At 47.4% G+C, this 22,857-nt stretch overlaps 1 long non-coding RNA gene across 4 annotated transcripts; it reads left to right on the top strand.

The window, feature by feature from the left end:
* Positions 1-921: 921 nt before the first annotated feature.
* On the top strand, positions 922-19,606 carry LOC123386485. 4 transcript variants are annotated; one of them, XR_006600395.1, is made up of 3 exons: positions 922-986; positions 13,486-17,242; positions 19,056-19,606. It is a non-coding gene; the product is annotated as an uncharacterized LOC123386485 (long non-coding RNA). The 4 variants fall into 4 exon arrangements; XR_006600392.1 differs by lacking the exon at positions 922-986 and having other exon boundaries at positions 10,194-13,656; positions 15,561-17,242; XR_006600394.1 differs by lacking the exon at positions 922-986 and having other exon boundaries at positions 10,194-16,854; positions 16,944-17,242.
* The last annotated feature ends 3,251 nt before the right edge of the window (positions 19,607-22,857 follow it).

Raw genomic sequence — 22,857 nt, 5'->3', positions numbered from 1 at the left:
GACGGTGTTTGGATACCTGAAGAGTTTTTAAATAAGCTAGCCCATTGAAACATGGAGCCAACTTCATTTTGGAAATGTGACCTTCTTTTTACCGGGATATAATTAGACCAAATAATTCGGCAACCAAGGTCATGCCTGGCATGTCATCTTTAAAAATGCCTTTTATTGGGGCGCCTGGGTGGCTCAGTCGGTTGAGCAGCAGACTTCGGCTCAGGTCGTGATCTCGTGGTCCGTGAGTTCGAGCCCCGCGTCGGGCTCTGTGCTGACAGCTCAGAGCCTGGAGCCTGTTTCAGATTCTGTGTCTCCCTCTCTCTCTGACCCTCCTCCGTTCATGCTCTGTCTCTCTCTGTCTCAAAAATAAATAAACATTAAAAAAAAATAAAAATAAATAAATAAATAAATAAATAAATAAATAAATAAAAATGCCTTTTACTGAATCAGATATATATGTATGTGTGTATACGCATATACATATTTTTAATAAGAGGCCCTCATTTTCATTTTGCCCTAAGCCCTGCAAGCTGTGTAATCAGTTCTGTATGTATGTGTGTAGATATTTGTGCCTATTATTTTTATGCACTACAGAGAAGCTGTTCCTTTGGGTTTTATTATCAGATAATTCAGCGGCCGTATGCGCATTCACATTAAATACGCCACGGGTCCTGGATGCCCACACCTGCCTGCATTTTGTGTCAATTTGTGCTTTCCCTTTAGGGAAAATACAATGTCATTTTATTGTGGTCAAATATGCTAGCATTTTACCCACGTTTAAGTGTACGATCCAGTGGCGTTAAGTCCATTCACATTTGTTTGCAACCATTACCACTGTGCCTCTTTGGAACGTTCTCATCACCCCAAACGAAAACTCCCTCCCCATTTTATACACTACCCTCTCCTTCCTCATTCCCCCCCCCCCCCCCCCCCGCCCCTGGCATCCGCCATTCTACTTTCTGTCTCCGGGAGCTTCACTACTCTAGGGGCCTCATGTAAGTGGGATCGCGCAGTATTTGTCCTTTGTGACTGGCTTATTTTACTTAGCACGACGTCTCAAGGGTTAGCCACGTTGTAGCCTGCGTCACGGTGTACTCCCTTTGTAGGGCCAGATAATCATTCGTTGTATGTCTGTATCACATTCCGTGTGCCCGTTCAACTGTCGACGGGACACTCGGGTTTCCACCTTTTGGCTCTTACTGTGAATAATGCTGCTGTGAACCTGGGCGTGCACGTATGTGTTTGAGTCCCTGCTTTCCCTTCTTTTGTGTATAAACCCAGAAGTAGAATTGCTGGATGATATGGTAATTCTGTGTTTAATTTTTTTGAGGAATGCCCGGCTGTGTCCACAGCAGAGGCGCCCTGTTACGTTTCCACCAGTAATGCGAGCGCTCCAGTTCGCTTACCAGCACACCTTAGTTTCTGTTTTTTAAATCCATCATGGGGGGGCGAAGCGGTATCTGATTGCGGTTTTGCTCTGTGTTTCCCAAATGACTGGTGAACTTGAGCATCTTCTCAGGTGCGTACTGGCCACTTGTTTCTCTTCTTTGGAGGAAAGTCTACTGAAATCCTTTGCCCCCTTTGTAATCAGGCTGTTTTGTTGTTGTTTCTTTCTCTTCCCTTATAGCTTTCTTTAACACTTCGTAGGGTAGGCGGTGCTTTTACAATTAAAACGAAACATGTCGGTTGTTTTCCTTGACCCCTCAGAATTCAGGAAAAATTCTTTTATTGAGTTTCTTTCCTTTTCATGATAATACAGTTATTTGTAGAGTCTCATTAAGAATCTTTTTTTTTTTTAACCTGGATCTAATTAGAAAAAATAATTATATAGCAAAGGTTATACCTGGAAGGTCATCTTTACAAATAAATTTTATTTAATCAGGGGTGTCTGGGTGGCTCAGACGATTGAGCATCTGACCCTTGATTTCAGCCCAGGTCATGATCACAAGGTCATGGGATCAAGCCCTGTGTCAGGCTCTGCACTGAACATGGAGCCTCAAGATTCTCCCTCTCTCACTCCCTCTCTCTCTCTCTCTCTTTTACTGCCACTCTCCCCTGCACGTGCACACGCTCTCTTAAAAAAAAAAAATTATCAGGTATGCTAAACTCACCACCAAGGGATAATAGCTGTGCTTTCTATGTGGGACTAACACTCATAACACCTTTCTAGGAAACTCATCTGATATCTGTTCTATAACTTGCAGAGTCCTCCTACCAGTAAAGAAGGTCACTTCCTGGCAGCCAGGGACCTTTGCAGATTTGGGGGACCTAGAGAAAAAGAGAGAAGAATTCACTCAAATGTGTAGCTCCTCCAGGTGAAACCAGTGGAGACGAATTTCTTAGGTATGGTTTCCTAGCTTGCAGAAGAAGAGTCAATGAAAAAAGAAAATCCTAAAACGAAAGAGAGAAAACACTACGGAATAAGAGAGGTGATAGAGACCATTGAAAATGCAACCCAGAGCACTTATGAAGTCGCGAACATCTTGTGAGTGTCATTCTACGGTTCTGTGTTTGCTGACCATCCTCACTGAAGCTTACTTATATCTTTTATTAACACTTCTTTCTATATTTAGATAAATTAATTAAGACAGAAATGCAGGGGGAGCAGCCTCTTTTGTGTGTGTGTGTGTGTGTGTGTGTGTGTATGTAACCAAAAGTTATTCTTGGAGATCATTTGTGACCCCCCAGTTCTATCCAAAATTTGGGAGCAAGGAAAATGAAGTCTTTCCACTGGAGCGCACCCAACAGGCCCACCCAGGGAATATTTAATTATTGATGGGTTTCCCTGTTGTTTGGCCCCTTGACTGGGGCCCAGACTCTCTAAAGCAATGTGTTAACTCTTAAAATTTTGCCTGATAAAAATATAAATTATTTCAATGTAGTAGAAAATATAACTCCACATGGTGATTTTTTTGACCTCTGGACATGAACCACTTTTGAACCTACCCTAGAAATCTTAGTCCAAATCTTTCTTCAGTGCTGTAAAAACTCGGTTTCTCAAATATTCTTCGAACCAGCTTTGACTGGCCTCCTGGTTCTCACTAACGAGTTAACACTTTGATACAAGTTCATTCTAAACTTTTGAAAATTATATTTCCCTGTCTCTTACTTCGGGGCCCAGAGCGATCTCTTCTGTCATTCTGACAGTTTAGGCAGGCTCGTCTCGTCTACAGTCTATGCAGCTTGTGGATTCCCTTTATCTGCCTGGACAGAGAATTACTTGAGTGTGGGTGACTTGCTTCAGTTTCAAGGTTTACGCATCCTAAGCTCATACAGTGTTAGTGCCCGATGGAATCCCTACCTCCCTCAGTTATAAGGAAGAAACTTAGGGGCGCCTGGGAGGCTCAGTAGGTCAAGCATCTGACCCGATTTCGGCTCAGGTCATGATCCTAGGGTTGTGTGGGATTGAGCCCCGAGTAGGGCTCCATGCTGAGCAAAGACCCTGCTTGAGATTCTCTCTCTCTCTCCCTCTGCATCCTCCTTCACTCATTCTCATTCTCTCTCTCTCTCTCTCTCTCTCTCTCTCTCAATTAAAAGAAAAAGAGGAAACTGAGGCAGAAGGAGAATAAGTGGATTAGGTAGGTAGAAGGTAAGTTCTGTAATTTACTGTCTGGCCACGTATTGGCATAATACTTCTTCTTGTCTGTGTACCCTTTTTACACGTGTCTGCATCTCAGATTATAAATTCCAAGGCTACAGGGACCATATGTATGATTTCTCCCCCTGCATCTTTGATGCTTCCCCAGAGGTGAATGAGTGTTGTGTAAGTGCTTTTTGATGGGGGCGAAACAAAGGAAGAAATGTTTCTGGAAGCAGACATTCTGGAAATTGCCAGAGAAAGCTGTTCAGAGGTCAGAGGGTGACTATTCTTCTGTCTGAAACTGCTTTAAAGAAATCCCCTCCCTGGGGGAATGATTCAGCACATCCCTGTCTTTGAGCTCCATCCAGATGCTTCCCTGAGGCTCTGCATGGGGAGGTATTATCAGTGTCACTACCTATGAAGATTTTTGCTTGAAGCAGTGATTTTTGTTAGTTTTGGCAGAGATGTCTAGAGAATGGCCAAGAAAGGATGTGACACGAATTCAACAATTTAATTCTGAAAACCCCGTGGTTTCAGTGCTGGTCATTTCTTGTTAGAGCTTTGTTTTTCCTCTTTGGTCATAACAACTGGACTTCCAGGGGAATATTTCTTCTTACAAATTAAGGAAATCTTCAGAGCCAAATTTCAGGTCTTTCCTGATTTAAAGAAAAAACAATGAAAGGATAGTGGGCTTGGCTTTGAACAGCAGCCAGGGACACTACACAAAACGATGACTATTATTACACTTCCTAACAAAGCCATGCTATTTTCGAATAATAAGTTTTTCTTTTGTTATAGAGGAAAATCTAGTACTTTTAATGGAAAGTCTACCTGGAAGTTCTCATAAATAATTTTAACTTTTAGAGGAGATGGAAATGGTGTAGTACAGGGATTAGATTCTTTTTTAAAGCAAATTTGGAACCAAAGCTAGACACACACATATAATGGCACTTGACCCAGCCCTCCTCCGGGAGGCTTCCTGGTGTGATGAACTTGACCTAGTTATCCTTAACTATGGGCCACTGATGACTTCTGGGATGTTACCATTTGAGCCTCAGCTTCCTCTTTGGTACGATGTGGTAATCACACCAAAGTCAGTGCAATATTGTGAGGATAAATTAAATAGGATGATAATCATACCTAATATTTTTTGAGCGCTTACTATGGGCTGGGCACTGTGTTAAAGACTGAACACATACTCTCTATTTAATCCTCATAACAACCTCTGGTGAAGCAATTATTTTTCTTCTCCATCATACAGATGGGGAAACTGAGGTTAAGATATAGAGAGGTTAAGTTTCTCCAGGCCTCATAGCTAGTGAGTGGTGGAGCCCGTGGTCACATCTGGGCAGTCTGGCTTCAGAGCTGGTGCCCCCAGGCAGTATGCTATATCCCCCTGCCCAGAGAAAAGTAGGTATGCAGTCAATTTTAATTGGATCTGAACAATTCAAGTACACACCTAGCATTTCTATGTAGCCCAGAGATCTCAGCAGCTCAATGCTGATAGAACCTGTGCTACCAACACGGTCAACGAAAAGGATCCCGATAAAAGTGTGTGTCATTAACACAATGTCTTGCTGTCATACCTGGACTAAATTAAAATTATAATAAGCTTCCAAATGATAAAACTGCTTCTTTGGCATCAGATGGTGCTTCTTTCCTTCTTCTACTGCACCTTTAATTAACAGAATTTTCTCAGGAAAGATCTGTCTTCAATCATACATGCATTTTTGAACATCCCTTTGGCTGTTTATAAATGGCATTGACCTTCTTTTATTTAATCTTCCCTTTAGCTTTGTCCCCTATGTACAGGATATGGTGCTAAGTCAGTCTTGAAAAGATAAAGAAGATAAACCACGTCCAATGGGAAGCTTACATTTTTGTGATGTAGTTATAAGCCTATGCATAGCATTTAATGTGCTAGAATATGCCTTCTTTGTAACCTATACAAGCTTACCTGCTCTGCTGTGCTCCCATACTATGTGGCTTACCCTCACAGAAAGAAGCCCTTTGACTACAGTCAAGTATCTTTTAGTTTAGTTTCCTCTCTCCAAGGATACTGGCTGTTTTCTCTTGGGTCCTAATGGAAAGATAACAAAAGGATTCATTGTATTTAACCAGATCTGCATTATAGGTAATGGAGAAGCTGCTGCTATCTACAATGTGCATTTCAGATACAATAATAACCAAACAAAGCCCCTCCCCTCCTGAAACCTACAGTGTAGGGAGGGCAGGGATCCGGAAAGTATGGGCCATGAGCTCGATCTTCCTGCTTTTGTAAATGAAGTTTCACTAGAAGTCAGCCACACCCATTCATTGAAAGATCATCTCTGGCTATTTTCACACTACAACAGCGGAATTCAGTAGCTACATCAGAGACTGGATGCCCCCCCCGCCCCCCAAAGCCTAACATGGTAATTGTCTGGCCTTCCACAGAAAATCTCCTGACTGTTTTTTTCCATCTTCTCCCCCACCTTTTATTGCTCAGGCTGGTGCTGGTTCAGGGGTGGAGGACAGGTCACAGGAATAAGAAAGTTTTTTCTTCACGGACGCCGTCCTAAGATGGCTCTGTGCTTTCCGAATGTTGACAGTTGTTGAAAGCTCCCTATCGGAAGGGACACTTTTTCACGTTCTTTGGAGATCCCATTTCTCTCAACCCTACTCCCCCTCCTGACTCCAGAGACCTCTTACCTGGGTAGATGTTTCTCTAGTTTAGCTGGTCATTTACTCTCTGTAGCACCTAAAATGAAGCCTCCCCTCCCACCCCGGGAGGCTTTAATAACTGATCCTAAGCTGTCATCATTGGCTTCCTCTTGCTCATGGCCCGCATCAGGGCCATGGAAGCATCCTACTTGGTCTGTCCCAACGAAGTCTAGCTATGCAGGCTGAGGCCGGGTGCCCACCTCTGTTTTGATCTGCTCATCAGCAGCTAGCCAGCCTGTCTCTCCCATTTTAAACTTTCCAGTAGAAAGACACCAATCGAGTCTACTCTGTCACTTATTCCCCCAAACCAGGGATACATATTAAAGTCTCTGAATAGTTGCCTGGAGCCACCTGCGTGCAACTAGAAGTGACAGGGGCGCATCCCGCCCTTTCCTGCTTTGAGGGAAGGGCCTGCTAGCGCAGCTCTCCAAGGAACTTGTTCTCATAAATCCTTCCTCTTCAGGTCCAGTGTTGACTTATTTCATAGCCTCAAAGAGAAAGAGGGACTTGAGAGTTTAACAGGGTTTGGCTTATTCTTGCAAGCCCTACAGAGTGGCCTATTTCACTTGAAAACACATTTATTGTCTCTCGGTGACTCAGTCAATGCTTCCAATTTGATATACCTCACATTTATACTGAAGGCATCTGGGACCAAGTCAGAAACAAATAAATGAAGGTTGGATCCAGGGCTGGTTCAGGTTTCTGAGATGAAGAAGATAAATGAGAGCTCCATGTTTCCATCACTGTGAGCTGGGGGCCCGGAGGTGTTTTTATTTACACACCAAAGTTTGGGTGACTTCGTCTGGGATTTGGGAATATATATCCAAGGGAACTGACGGTGGACTACATCTTGAGAGCAGAATTTTAAGCCCAAGTGTAGCCATTTGCATTTTTGAAAGTTCCCTGTGGCCGGAGTATGAAGGATGGATTAAGGAGATGGAGAAGGAACACCAGGAGAAGCCATTATGGCCACCCAAGCAAGAATTCATGAAGAGGTAAATCACTGCATTGGCCTTGGGAATAGCATTGGCCAAGGCAATGCTCAAGACGGTTAAAAGGCATCATTTCTACTAATTGATAATAGGTTGCATGTCGAGGGAAGAGTTAAAGGTGATTTCAAGTTTCTGCCTTGGGCAACTGAGAAAGTTTTAATTCTACTCACTGAGCTGCACAGACTAGATCTGTGGGGAAGCGGTGCCGATTTCTTTGATGGCCAAGGAGGGGAGCTATGAGAAGAAAGGCAGAAGAAAGATCTTGGGGTGGGTTACACTAGGCCAGCTGAGCCAAATTATCCCGAAGGCAAGAAGTTCTGCGTAAGGCTTAAGTCCTAACCTGGAGTCTATATTAATCCCTCATACCAATCATTGCCTTTTAGAATACAGTTGACTAGTCTTCATTGTAGAGCATAAAACTACTGTAAAACTATTAGATTAATATCATTACTATTAATCCTCCAGGAAGGACTCTGATGGTTGGGGGGAAGTGACATGAAAATCACAGGTAACCAAAAGGGCATCATACGAATCCTTCTGGAATTCTCTTCCTTTGCATTTTTTTTTTCCTATATTCTATTTCACCTGCAAACTCATTTCTCCTTTTACATCCAGCTTGCATTCTCCATTCCCTTGGAAGACTATAAATCACCACCGTCCCCCCGCCCCCCGCCATGCGTGCCCACCCACAGGGGTAGTCACATGACCTAGGACAGCCAATTAGAATATCCTAGCCTCTTATTGCCAGTAATTGGTTCAGAAATAGCTCTGCATTCCAAGCAGCACCAGTCAGATTCTTCCCTTTGATTGCTCTAGGGATTTTGGAGGAGAACAGCTTTCTTTCTGCTGGACTTGCTAGGCACTGAGGGGAACAGTCTGTGGTTGCTGGGTGCCTCTGGTGAGGCCTTGAAGCAAGCTGCGCCTCTCGATTTCCCAGCTATGCTAGGCGACAAATTCCTTTCTCACTTCCTTTTAAAAGTTTCTTAATATAGTTTGAGTTTTATCACTTGCAAGCAAGAGAACTCTGACAGACTTCCCTGGTGCCCTTTGACAAAACTTGTGGACCTCTCATCTCTGCCCCTACTGTTTTATTGAGATAGCATCACATACCATATGCTTTACCATTTTAAGTACCGTTCAGTGGTTTTCAGTATGTGTACAGAGTTGTGCAGTTTTCATCACGGTCTAATTTTAGAATATTTCCGTTAACCCCAAAAGGCAATACCATATGTATCAGCGGTCACTCCCCATTACCTCCCCTGATAATTAATCTGTTGTATGTGTCTCTCTGGATGTGCCCATTCTGGACACTTCCTACCGATGGAATCGCACAGTATTTGACCTCTGGGTCTGGCTTCTTTCATTTAACGAGATGTTTCCCAAGTTCATCCGTCTGGTAGCATGCATCACTACATCATTCCTTTTAAGAGCCAAGTGATATTCCACATGTGGGTCATCTATCGGTTCACGAACATTTGGGTTGCTTCCACTTTTTGGCTATTATTAACAATGCTGCCATGAATATTTGTATACAAATTTTTGCGTGGGCATAGGTCTCCACTCTTAGGTATATATCCAGGAGTGGAACCACCGAGTCACGCGCTAACTCTATTTTTGGCATTTTCAGGGGCTGCCAAAGTGTTTTCCAGAGCAGCTGCATCATTTTGCATTCCCACCAGCAATGCAGGAGGGCTCCGATCGGTCCGCATCCTCAGCAACACTTGTTATTGTTTTTTGACCGTGTCATCCGAATGGGTGGGAACTGGCGTCTCAATGGTAGTTTGGGTTTGCATTTCCTTGATATCTCATGACGTGGAGCATCTTTTCATGTGCTGATTGGCCATTCATACCTCTGTTTGGGGGCAAATGTCTATTTTAATTCTTTGCCACTTTTTAAACTAGGTTATTTGTCTTTTTCTTGGTGGGCTGTAATACCTCTTCTTACATGCTGGGTGCAAATCTCTTATCAGAGATAGGATTTGCAGGTATGTTCTCCTATTCTTTAGGTTGCTTCTTTACTTGAAGCAGTCCATGAAGGCCAGAAGCTTTACATTTTGGTGAAGGCCGGTGTCTTTCTTTTTCTTGTGTCACTTGTGCTTTTGATGTTCTAGCTGAGAAACCATTGCTTAATGCAAGATCAGAGAGATTTACAGTTATGCTTTTTTTCTAAGAGTCTCATGGTTTTAGGGTTTGTGATCCATTTGGAGTCCATTTTTGTACCCTAGTGCGTTTTGTATCTCCTTTATTTCCCACTTGTCCAGTGGCACTGTGATTGTTGGTGCACGTGTACCCTAAGTATCCTAACATCAAAGAATGTTACTTAATACGGACCCCCAGGAGTACTATGAGCTCACGTAAATTTGGGAAGGTCTGTACAGTAAATTCCCCTCTTGAAGTTCATAGCACATATTTGCCCACGAAAGATTCTAAGCAGACAACCGTAAAGACTCCTGCTTCGTTTAATCTCATGTTTGCAGTTACCACAAGCTGGGGGACACTGTGATGGACCTTTACAGGAATGAGAGATTCCTTACCCCACCTGCTGGCCGTGCCCCCTTCCACCTCAGCTGTTGGTCCCCTTTGGAGATTTGCTCAGGTGAATAAAGCTACCTTGTTCAAGGTCATGCTCCCTTCTGGGAACGGACCATGTCCACAAATTGATTGGCATGGAGATATAAAGGCCTGGTTTGTCTTGCCCCCAACTCAGGACAGCTTTGCAGAGCTGTCTCATCTTCAGAATCCTTACATTGTCGGTTGAGGCTGCCCTAAGACTTCATTGCAGCTCACCTTCTCCCTGTGTGATCCTACCTCTGCCCCTCCCCTTTCCAGTGTTGAGCTTTTTTCTTTTTTTTTTAATTTTGAGAGAGAGAGAGAGAGAGAGAGAGAGAGAGAGAAGCTCAAGCAGGCTCCACACTGCCAACACAGAGCCCAGTGTGGGGCTCGATCCCATGAACCATGAGATCATGACCTGAGCTGAAATCAAGAGTCCGATGTTCAACGGACTGAGCCACCCAGGCACCCCGATAAGTGTTTGAGTTAACTAAGTAAATAACACACAAAAATTCCCTGAAACTTTTATTGAGGTATACTTCCAGTCCATATTTTTGGATAGGTCCTAGTCATTTGTAAGAAGGAATAAGTGAAGACTACTTTCAGTGCCGACTATGAAAGATTTACTAGCTGACCTTTCCTACACTGATTGGGCAGCCATAAAAAATATTGGCTGCAGATATCTTGGGCAGCGTACCACAAACCTTTAAGTACAGCCGCCAGTTTATTTTTGCTGACCTTTCTGGTAATTTTTGGCATAGGTCATAGTCTCAAGCAAATACGCTAAAAAGTCACTTACATTGAATATTGTATTAGATTGAAGCAAGCTTCATAAAGTCCCAGTAAGATGATTTTTGAAGGTTTATCAATTTAGATTATAAGACATCTTGACCCTTGTTGAGAAGACTCAAAGCGTCATACATTTGTGCCCATTGTAGCATGAACGGGACAAAGACATGCGACTTAATTTAGCACATGCCAAGGCCGATGTTGCTGGAAGCAATTTCCTACCGAGATTGGTGTTGGAGAGCAAGACTCATTGAAGTTCTCCAGTGCCGCATTGTTTGTGTTGGAGATTACGTACCTGTGATCATGCTGAAAGACATAGTGTCTTCCCATATGAAGATTGCAGCCAACACACAGAAACAGGAGCACAGCACCCTTCTGGACTCGGGAGAGGGGTTGAGACATCGTTTTTGCCTCTTGGGCATAATCTAGTGGGAGAGAAACACACCATCCTAAACTCCAGAGAAGACGAACAGGAGAGATTTGGTCAAGCAGAAAAGCAACACGGAACATGCTGCTAATTGCAGCTGAAGCTTGGAAGGCACCCCGAAGGTGTGCCCTGAACTGTGTCTTCAAGACTACATGTAATTTCTGATGGAGGGGACATGAGGGAAGGAGGGCAGGAAAGAAACAGTACAAACCTGGAAACCCATCAAGACTGGGTATAGGGCGCCAAAGTCTACGGTGGTGGGCGAGAAGAATGAAAACAGGTCGTGGTGGGGATTAAAGACTTACAAATTTCATTACGTGCAGTGGGTCGCTGAGCCAGACACGCTGTCTGCACTTCTGCCGTATTCCATGCCCAGAGTCTCCAGCCACGTTTTAAACTACTCGAGGGCAAATACAAAATCACACAGAAAAGGCTTATCTGAAGGTTGGACCCTAGCAGACTTGTGTCTTGGGAATAAAACTTTGAATGTCAAAACAAATGAAAATGAAAAAGAAGGGAAGGAAGAGAAGAGGGAGGAGGAGGAGAAGTAAGAAGAGGAGGAGGACGAGGAAGAGAGAAAAAAGGAAGAGCCCAAAGGCCTCCAGGAATGCGTAAAACCCTGTTATAAAGCATGGGCTTAGGAGTCCGACGATGTAAGTTTGAATCCTGATTCTGTGACTTATTAATGATGGGACCTCATCAGCCTGATTCCCTCCTATTCAAACTGGGCATCACAGCAGTGCCTGCCCTAGAGGGACACTGGATGAAGATACTCTCCAAGCACTCTTTGTGGTGGCCTCGCACGGTGACCGGCCAGTGTGTGCTACCTGCTTAGCAAAGCTGCTGGGTGCTGGTGCTGTCACCTGGCATGGAAGTTCACGGCTTTTCTCAAAAGACGTGTTCTCATTTTGTCACTCAGAGCCTCCTGGCTCTACTAAGATGAGATTTCTACTCCCCTTGCTTGTTTGGTTTTGGCATACTAAGGCAGGGGTGCGGAGATCGTCACAGGAAGAGTCTGCAGAAATCATAAATGATTTGCCGAGAGACCCATCAAGGGAGGAGGATAGAACCAGCAACGCAGACACGAGTCTCTGGGATGTATTGTGTACACACACACTTGGCTATGTGTTAAAGCATCACAAGGACATAGTTGACGTACGTCACACTGTCTCTGAGTTGGTGTGAAAAGCTAAACGCCCTCGTTCGATCTGAGCACCTCCCGTATTCAAAGGATTATGAGTGATGCAGGGATGGTACAGATGAATGAGAGAATACGATGCTTGTGTTAACGGAGCTCACAAGTTAGGAAGTCTGTAGCAACAGCTTGGAAATTTTCCCTCCAAAATAGTTAAGGGGAGCAAAACATTTTAGACGTCTGAAAAAAGCGTCGTTTGTGGAGGAGAAGTGTGGACAGCTTATTTGCCAGCAGTGGGTGATAATGAGGTTATAGAATATGCTGTGCTAAACACACTGCAGGTGCCCACAAGTCGCCCGCCAGTTGAATTGGGTTTGCTGGGCTTTGCTTTTGCGCAACGAAATGTGTAAAACCACTGCTCTTCCTCTGTTGGTAACTTAGCTTCATCTCAGAGAACCGCTCCTCCTCCCCCATTCCCTGCCCCAACTCTGGACGCTGCCATCCTGAGTCTTCAAGCTGGACATCTGGAGCCGCCTTCCAATCTCCCCTTCACCTCACCCTCCCGCATCCAGGGCCTCCGTGGCCTGTAAACTCCTTCCCTGTAACATTTTGGACATTTTTCCCCTTCTCTTCTTGCCTGCTTTCGCTGCATCAGGGAATTCTTTTTCACCCCAGTGACTGCAGTAGCCTTCGAGACAGCCGCTGTGCCCCCATCTCCTCCAAACCCGGCCCATCCTACACCCTGTGTTAAGAAGCCTGCCCGAGACGGTCATACCTGCACGGAAGAAGACGCTGCATTGGAAGCATCTTTCTTGGGTTCTGTGCGATATTCAAACTTGAATTTTACTGAGGTTCTGAAAAGAGGACTGAGAGATATCCCCAGGTGTCCTCACAATGGAGGGGTCCAGGAGGGCCACTCAGGTTGTCCCACCCAAAGGGCAGACATTGGAAGCACAGTGTAATGGGACCATAGACCGTACAGGAACGTGTTTCTGTTCCGTTTCGCAGTCTCCCACAAGTACTGGAGGACAGGGTCCGTATCTGCTTATTTATCACTGGCTCGACAACGTCTGGCACTATTCCCAGCATATAGTAGGCAATTAATAAATACTTTGTAAATGGATGAAGGAGTGTTTAACAAAGAGCCATTTGGCCAACTATATATTACTGCAACTTAGTCCTTTATTGTTGGATGTAAGTATTCTTTTTTCTCCTTTGAATAGCGCCGCCATGACAAGCCTTTATCAGTTAAGGACTGTACTCAGCTAAAAACCCGGTCACAGTAGCTTCACCATCCAGGCTTTATTCTTGTTTGTAGAGGAACCCAGCGCTGAGAAGTCATTAGGGACAGTCTTCTTCCACCTTTCTGCTCTACCACCGTCCAGGTAAAGCTTTCATCCCCAAGGCTATAAGAGCTGCTGGAGCGCGAGACATTACAGCAGAATTTCCAAGCAGGAAGCAGGAGTCCCAAGTCGACTGCGTTTCCAAGGTTAGTAAAAAAGATCGGGTGTTATGCACCAATAGCCAAACGCAAGGGTGAGCCAGGTTTTTCAAATGACTCGTTAGTTCTGTCTTTCCGATGAGTTCCCAAAAAAAGAATCCTTGGGAAAGACGAAAGTTGACCGCTCCGTCGTAACTAGTTTGCCTCTGAGGGTCACCAAGTTGTAAACTCCACGGATAGCCAATCCCTTGCTCACAGCAGCACGAGGGAGTGTGTTCTCAGGGTGTCCGTTGAGTTGAGCTGACATCGCTGTATGGGAAGGACCACCTGGCTTATGTCCTGAAGGATGAAGCAGGTCCATGTTGCTGTCAGTGTGTCGGATGCCCTTTGGTCCCCACTGGGGAATGGGTACTGTCCTACTGACCCCCTGCAAGTTTCCATCTATTCAGGGGACTAGTGGTTTCCAGTCTTCTGAGGTGTTCCACGGGGGCTCCAGGCCAGGCCGGAGTGGGCCACACTCAGGAACCACATCATTCACTGCTCCCAGAGGCAATTCCTCCTGTTCTAGGCTATACAGATGTAAAGACTTCAGCCAGTGAAAGGCAGGCTTCCGCTGGGAAAACAAACAAAACAAAACAAAAACAAACAAAAAAACAACCACGTGTATTTAATTCCTGGACAATAGAGGATACTTTTTTTTCCTCTGTGATTTTTGATTTTTTGTTTCCTCAATAACGAAGCTCTGGCCACAGTGAATAAACTTTTCAGGGGATGCTGTATCTGTCCTCTTTCTCCCATCACCCAACAAGAAGGAAAAAGAACTGCAGGGTGAACGGAAGGTTTAGGAAGACATTTACTTTTTCAAAAGTATCTAAAGCAGACTCTGCACGGGCCTAACTGATCCCAGTTGTGGGGTGTTGTGAGTTGAGGCTTGGATGTTCTCCACCAGGCAGACTGGGCAGACTTTTAGCCAAGTCTCCACATGGCTGGTGTTCAATACATAGTTTTTTGATGGATTGACTGAGTTCTCTTGCGCCAGATCAAGCAGTTTCCAAAGTGAAGAAAATAGTTGTGACTTTCTTTTCCTGTGTTAAAGAGTACAATGTGTGCGATATTCCACAGGTCCCCGGGACTTGGCTGAATATCTTCCAATGTAATCAAACCGTTGATTGGTTCGTGCTCAGAGAAGGTGGTAGGAAAGCAAAACAATGTAACTTCTTGGATTGGATTCTCAAGCACTAATTACTCTTCCTGAATCCCCTGGCTTCTCCTGCCTCCTGAGAACCTGGAACCCTCCTTATCCAGAAGGGAGGTCCTTACCCTCACAAGTGAACATCTATCTCCTATAAGTCAGTGCTCTTAAAAGAAACCATCTAAGCGGAAGTGAAATTTATTGAAAGTATACCGAGTAGCTGAAGAACTGGAAAGTCTGAGAACCAGGCTCAGAAACTTGATTGCCACAAAATCACTTTGTTGTAGACTAGCCTGGGGAGAGAACCACAATCTCTCCTGCTGGTCTGGAGCCTCTGCCTTGCTCTGCCCTCCCGGCCTCACTCCTTGTCTGCCCCGGGAATCTTGCACAACTACCCCCACCCCCACTGAGAGTAGTTGCCTGGGCTCCGAGTCTTTGCAGAACCAGTTCTGTCTGCAAGGACCAGCGTGGAGAGTGTCTGAAGGGAGAAGCCAAGGTCACATGCCAACACTCCTAGTGAACACTTGAGGACATTCTGTTGTCCAGTTGTCCATACTCAAAGTATGGTCCACAAAGGAAGACATAAACCAGGCTTTGTCTGCCTTCCCCTAAGACTCAAGGCTGGGGGATTCTCCTCACACAGGAGGGGCTCAGACGCAAACTGCCAAGACGAATCACAAACGTCCACACTCCCTAACCAAGATGCCACCGCACCGTCTTTTTGTGCCTATGTTCTTTTTTGGTCTGTTAACTCCCGCAGGAAGCAATAAGGTGTGCCCAGGGAGAGGAGGCTAGAGGCAGCTGGAAACAGGAAGACAGCATGGTGTCGGAGGCTGAGGAAGCAAAGAGAGCACGATGTGATTTCCACGCAGCACACGGCCAGTTTACTTTCCAGCACTCTTGCGCAATCCAAGTATTTAAGGTACTCGAGTGTCCGCTGCGTGCCTAGCACGGCAGGAGATAGAGCTTCATTTTGTGCGGACATTTACACCCTGGTTGGAAGACACGAGTCCGTCGCTCAAATCAGTTGGAGAAAGGCAGAGGACTGTGCCTCAAATTTGGATGCCATCCTCGGGGGGATCTTGTTAGAAGTGCAGATTGGGGTTGGGGGCTGGGATGCTGCATTTCGAACAAGCTCCCAGGTGCTGCTGCTGCTGGGGTATCAGGAGCACAGCATGTCATTTGTGCCAAGGAGGAGAGCATTTAGGTGGGTCGTAGCACCGTGGAGATTTTCGGAGGGGAAACCCTGAGATTCAGGCACTGAGCGTGCAAAGACCTAACTGAGCCCTGAAAAGAGGGCAGGAGTTAATTCGGCAGAAAGTAGAGGAATCCCCGTGTTGGGCCCACTTGTGTGTTACACCAAGGGTGATGAGCCATCCCGGTTTGCCTGGGACTGTCCTGGTTGTAGCACGGTAGGTCTTGAGTCCCGGGAGCAAGTGTCACACTTCCGTGACACTTGCCCAGTGACACCCAGCCGGAGGCAGACAATAACTACGTGCTATTTGCTTGACAGATTGGCCAAGTTTACACTTTATGAAGGTTAAAGTCACATGGAGTCCGTTTCATTTCTGGTCTTAGTAATGGCTTGGAAAGGAAGCGGCACAGCTTTAGATAAGGCGATCCTGTTTTTTCTTAATACTACTGTGATATCAATCTTCACGTCACAGCGTTACAGTGACATTTCTTAAGCAAGGACTCCCTTTTATTACTCAGAAAATTTTAAATTTCTATGCGTGTATTCCCAGTAGGGAACGTGAAATGTCAGAAGCACGGTGGGAGGCCCTCGAAACACAAGTCTTCGTACTTGAACCACATCACTACACTTCAGCAAATCGGGCGGACCGTGTCATGGCAGAACTTCTGAATCACCCACAGCCGTGGACATGCTGTCCGGTCCCCTGGGTCACAGCTTAGCACACAGATTCCGGAAGCGGGCTTGCCCTTCACCCAGACAGCGGACCATCCTTACAGCGAGCCGATGCTTTTCCTAAAGCAAGTGTTGATTTGCTTTGATCCGCTTCCTCCTTACCCGCAAGCATGCTGGCAGTGCCTAGGTAGGAAGTGTTCCATTTTCTGACACACCTGGGGAGCCAGTGAGATGCTCATGAAATTGGACATCTCGCCATCTCGCTTCTCTGCCCAGGGAGCTCGAGCAAAGTCCAACCGGGAGCAGCTGCCACTTTCAGGGAGCAAATCCTCCAGCCTGCTGCTGATCGAGTGTGACCTGGGCCTAGCTTGGGGGAGGTGGCCGGCCAGCTGAGCAAATACAGCCAGGTGCTGGTCCTGCCTTGTCAAGCTTTAACCCTTCCCGCTTCCTGCCCCTTTTCTCTTCCTCTCACTCCATACACACGTCTGTCTTTCCGGTTTTCTCCTCCAGGGCTTCGCGCTGTCATTATCTTCTGCGGACTTGCCCCCCAGGAACCAAGTAGCCTGTCGCCTTCGGTGCGTTTCCTCTGCTCTGAACCGAGGCTGCACCGAGCGCTAACCTGCAACCTGAGAGGGAGTTTGCAACCCGAGCAAGCGTGGAAAATCCCTGTGTTGTTTCCGACAGGATCTGATTGTAACACCGATCCCATAGTTAATTGCAGTTCCCTCACTGGGCTTATTAACTCCTCTCTACTTGGGGAAGGCACCCAAACCATTTTTTGCTTATTTTAAGAAGATGGTGGGCAAGATTAGGGAATGAGCTGAGGGTAAAGGAAGTGTACAAATCGACATTTGTTTGCAGGGAGGCACTGTGCTTTGGGGGACCCTGACGGTAAGGAGTTCAGGTGCGTGTGAAACTCAGCACTACAGAGGTTAGTTAACACATCAGCCCTGTTCAGGGCTCAGCCTTGACCTGGATTCCTCCTCATATTGGACCCTGGGCTCTGGTCCGTTCTCACCGGAGCCCTGCTGGGGCCGCTGGCTGGTGCAGAGACCTCCCTAGCCAGGGCCAGCCGTGTCCTCTGTGGCTGGAGGGACAGGTGCCAATGAAGGGGCTCAGTGTGGCCGAGAGCAGCATGTCCAAGACTTAGCCTGGCCCCAGGTGGTTTTCTTCCCACGTGGAAGCTCAAAGTCTCTGCTGAGATTTTTTTTTTCAACGTTTATTTATTTTTGGGACAGAGAGAGACAGAGCATGAATGGGGGAGGGGCAGAGAGAGAGGGAGACACAGAATCGGAAACAGGCTTCCAGGCTCTGAGCCATCAGCCCAGAGCCTGACGCGGGGCTCGAACTCACGGACCGCGAGATCGTGACCTGGCTGAAGTCCGACGCTTAACCGACTGCACCACCCAGGCGCCCCGTCTGCTGAGATTTTTAAACAGTGCACTTAAAGAGCCTGCTCTCTGTCTGATCTTGTTAGAAGACGCCATCCCCTTCCCTCTGTGGCCACTTACACCTTTGTGACTAAGTGGGCTTGGGTCCCTAATATCCCCATAAGAGGGGTTACTTACACTTCCACAAACACCTTGCAGTTTGTGGAGGCATGGACTGGGAAGTGCCCCAGGAAAGCGGGGCCCTGGGCCTCCGGGGGAGCCCCAGCCCTGGGGCAGGGGGCAGCTGGCCCTGGCTTGGAAATCCACAAGGTGAGGGGTTACAGTCTGGCAGCAATCTTGAAATCTTGCATGGTCCTGATGCCACAGGCAGGCCTAAAAGGTTGTGGGGAGAGGTGCAGGCTTGGAGAAGTGCGGGGCTCCTCTCTCGATGCTAATTACCTGCACAGCCTTGGTCCAAATAGGCACCTCTCCTTGCCCACGTTGCTTCCTCTGTAAATTGAGGACAATCTCCTCTTTCCTGAGGGTGGTTGTGATGACCGAGAGTCCACACAGCTCCCAACCCAGTGGCTAGTGTGCAGTTGCCGTAAGCGCTCAATAATCGACACTTTGTGTAGAAAACGAAGGGGGAAAGCAGCAGGAAGTAGGAAGGGGAAGAAAACTGGCCGGAACATCAGCAGAATGGATACGGGAGTTGACCACTGGCCTCTGGTGGAATGTCTGTGGCATGAGGGATCCGCAGCAGAAGACACCTGTCGTTCGGAGCAGCCGAGGCGGGGGGCAGGGCTGCTTCCGAAAGCTGCCTCGGGGACGCTGGTAGCTGTAGGAATCAGGTGGCCTGATTTGTAAGAAGGTCTGGAAGCCCTGGTAGGAGTGATGCCAACCAGCTTCGGGGCTGAGTTCTTTTCCTTCTCCAAGGCAAGCAGCATTTTGCTCTGTTTGGCGCTCAGAGCTGATGGGGGGGCATGACAGGGTTGCTTAAACGTCTTTCTTTCCCCAGCTGGAAGGTTCGTTCCCACCTCCACCCACAGACTCCCCTAGAAGTGTCTGGCCCTCTTGGAATCTCTCCTAACAATTCCGATCATCCCAGCTGTCACTTCCAAGCACCGCTGTTCTCGCTCACCGGGGTCCGAACGCCTGGGGTCCTGTCTCTCGGAGTCCCACCCCGTGCGGGTTACAGAGCGGTGCCCAGCTGAGTCCAGGACCGTGGGTCAGGACTGGAGCCTGCTCCCGCACCCCAAGGTGGCTTCGAGACCGGAGAGATCTTGCCTTTGTGAAGTCTGGCCCACGTGTAAAATCGCTCCACTCTCTTCCTCTTTCGCACAGCCTAGCTCTTTTCATCTGATTTCAACCAGTAAGACGGAGTTTCAAGTCTCCCCCTTTATGTTCGCACAGTTGCCACTACGGGCCCACCCCAGTGGCTTGGAGAAGGCAAGTTCTTAGCAGAGCCCTGTCTGTAGGCCGTGTGCCTGATGAGGACCTCGCCAGGAAGGGGGGTGGCAGAGGGGTGTGGGGGCGTGGCTGTGTGTTAATGGTCTTGCCTTCCCTTCCCCTTCGGAAATGTTCTAATTTTGTACCTCCTTAGAATGAACACAGTGGAGGGCGCGGCAGACGGACAGATACCCGCCCTCCAGGACTTCGCTTGGAAATTTCAAACACAGCGCTGCTATTTTGAAAAGGCACGTGTCGCCCTGCTGTAGTCGAACAATGCGAGAGCTATTTGTGCCTAGTCCCGGCTTAACACACGCCTGCCTGGGATGCCAGCGTTTCCAACTTCAGTGCGAAAACTAGGGGTTCAACCATAAGGACTTGTCTGCAGCCGGGACAGGGGTGGGCGTGGGGGGGGGGGGTCCCTAGCTGCGGCGGGGCTTGCATCATTAGGCTCCCAGCTGGAGATGTCTGCTTTTGGCAAACGGGAGTCCATGGGAGAACATTTGGCCCCGGATTAGGCTCCTAATGATAATTAGGGGAAAGCGGCAGGGTGCAGCCCATAGGTTGGAGATCCTGTGGGATCCGGACAAAACCGAACAGCCTTTACCTTGTCCCGTTTCCGCTTTTCGATTCCATACCAGCTCTGTCTTTCTAAAAAGCATGGATGTCTTAGAATAGAATGCCTCCCCTTGCTTCCCTCTCCCACCCTCTTCCCTCCCCCCAAGCCACCCTCCCATCTCGATTTCTCAGTATCCCCAATTATAACAACATAGCTGTATTGTATCCATTTTCTAGGGCGTGCATAATGAAATACCACAGATGAGATGCAGAACAACCGAAATTAATTTTCTCAGCTTTTTCAGGCTAAACGTTCAAGATCAAAGTGTTGACGGGTTTGGCTTCTCCTGAGGCCTCTGTCCTTGGCTCACAGATAGCCACCTTCTCCCTGTGTCCTCACATGGCTTCTTCTCTGTGCTGTTGCCTCCCTGGTATCTTTTCCTCTTCTTATGATGGCACCAGTCATATTGGATCAAGGTCCCATTTTTATGACCTCATTTAGCCTTAATTACGCCCTTAAAGGTCCCCTAAGTCCCTATATAGTCACATGGGGGGTGGGGTTAGGGCTTCAACATATGAACTGGGGGGAATACAACCCATCCCATAACAGGTATCGAACAGCAACCTCCAGAAGGTACACTTGAATAGGTACGCAGGTATTCCTGACAGGGACACTGTACAAGCCACAGATGACACCCACCGCTAATGTGGGTGTGTTCGCAAGGCGGCCACAGCAAGCCCAGACACAGCTTTGCAAGACTATGGGCACGGCCCACACAGTGACACAGAGCTGACTTGCTGGATGAGCGGGGACGAGAGGTAGGAGTTCCAGTGGCTCCAGCACTGGGTAGGAGCCAGAAACAGCATCTTTGCCCTCTTTGCCCAGAACCCTGGGTGGCAGTGGGATAGAGGAGGAACACTAATGAAGAGATATTCCTGGGCTAAGCAGAGCAGAAGGATGAGAGCCAAGCCATTCCAACCTTTGACCTCTCCCCTCCTCCTCCTGAGGATGTGATTTGTCTTAAACAGATGACCAAAAACCCTGAGGGGAGAGATGCCACCTGACCAGCCTCAGGACTGGGTGCCATCAACAAGTCAAAGTGAGTGCCCTCCCCCCCTCCCTGAAGGCACACAGCTTCATGGGGGTGACTAGAAAGTGCTCTGGGAAGGCTTTGAGGAGGGGAAGTCACTACACTCTTCCTAGTATCTATCCTTCCTGTGCAATTGGGGCAGCTGTGTATCAGGGTCGCTCCTGGGAAACCCCAGGAAAAGCCAGTGAGAGGGACCATGAGGCAATTTCCAGAATGGGTTGTCACAAACATCCAACAGGACTCACCCTGCAGGGTTGCTGTCCTTTGGGGAAGGAATCAAATGGAAAGAAATAGAACCCTGCCCTACCTCCCACCTGTGGAGTGAGGCATCCCACAAGGCTCCCATTGGGCCTAAGAAAGATGGCCGCCCTCTGCAACTGCTGAAGGCCAGCAGGGGGCTGCTTCAGTTTGTGTAAGCGCTGACGGGCAGTGAGTTTTCTGGCCATCGCGTGACCTTTTCGAGAGGAAAAAATTGCAAACCATTGAGATGACTGTCTTAGAAACAAAGTGGTAAAGACCACCTTCGTTTTCTAAGGGTCTCAGGATGCTCCAGATGGTTGTGTTCCCTCGTCCTTGTTTTCTCCCAGTTTCTACCTCTTTAATTTCCAAAGATCCAATCCTAATGGATCTCCCCCTATCACTTAGAGTAAATGCCAAAATCTTCATAATGGGTGCACAGATCTGGGTCCCTGGCGCCTCTCTGACCACATCTGTATAGTCATCCCTGTGGCCCTTCTGCTCTAGAACCTCAGTCTCCTTGCTGTCCCCGAATGTCAGGGCCTCCTTGCTGTCCCCGGCTCAGGGCCTTTGCTCTTGTACCCTCTCCTAGGAAGGCCCCTCTCCCAGATATCTGCAAGGCTCCTTCCCACACTTCCTCAGGTCACACTGACATGTCCCCTCCCAGGTGAGGACTCCCCAGCCACCTGTCTGAAATTGCACACCCACTTCTCTATTCCCAATCTCCTCGCCCTGCTTGATTTTCCTCTGTAGTGCTTCACACAGTCTGACATCTACATATTTTACTTATTGGGCATCTCTCCCCCTGTTATGATACAAACTCCACACCTGACTGGTGCCTTGCAGCATCTGCCGTGCCTGGAATAGTACCAAGTAGATGCATAAGTGGTTGTTGAATAAATGTGTCCCTTTCAGCCAAAGCCCCTTTTCTGTCTGGGCTCAAAGAAGAAGGCCTACATTGTTGGAAGTAGTGTACCGAGCATTTGGGATGCCTTTGGGAGCTCGCTGCCTCCAAGGAGGACAAGCTAGCACTCCCAATAACGGCACCTCTTTAGACCTCCTTGCAAAAATTGAAGTGTCCAGGAAGCACGGCACATACCGTTTGCCTACATCTCAACTAGGTTTCTAGTTCCAGATTATAGCCTGGATGATAGAAACTCAGCTCACCCTTGCTTTTCCCTGAGGTTGTGGCTTGTACCATATCAGGTTCCAAGGGGCTTAACATTACACCAGGGGAGCCAGTGGGTGGCCTAAACTGTAATCTGCTCATATAGGTACCTCCTAAAACGTGCAGCATCTCATCTGGGCCTTTGTCCTTGAACCATGCAGGTAGCCACAGTGAGATCCTTTGTCCCCCTCCCCCCCCCGCAACATGCCCCCTGAGTCCTAGTGGTTGCGTTTCTTCCACAACACCCAAGGACACAGGTACAGTGTTGCTACTTCTGCTTCAATGTGGGACTGAGACAACTCTAAGAGCATGACAGA

The sequence above is a fragment of the Felis catus genome, chromosome B4 (genome assembly GCF_018350175.1).
Source record: "Felis catus isolate Fca126 chromosome B4, F.catus_Fca126_mat1.0, whole genome shotgun sequence".
Taxonomy (NCBI): domain Eukaryota; kingdom Metazoa; phylum Chordata; class Mammalia; order Carnivora; family Felidae; genus Felis; species Felis catus.
The sequence above is the reverse complement of the archived record's forward strand: the minus strand, read 5'-3'. Positions and strand labels throughout refer to the sequence as shown.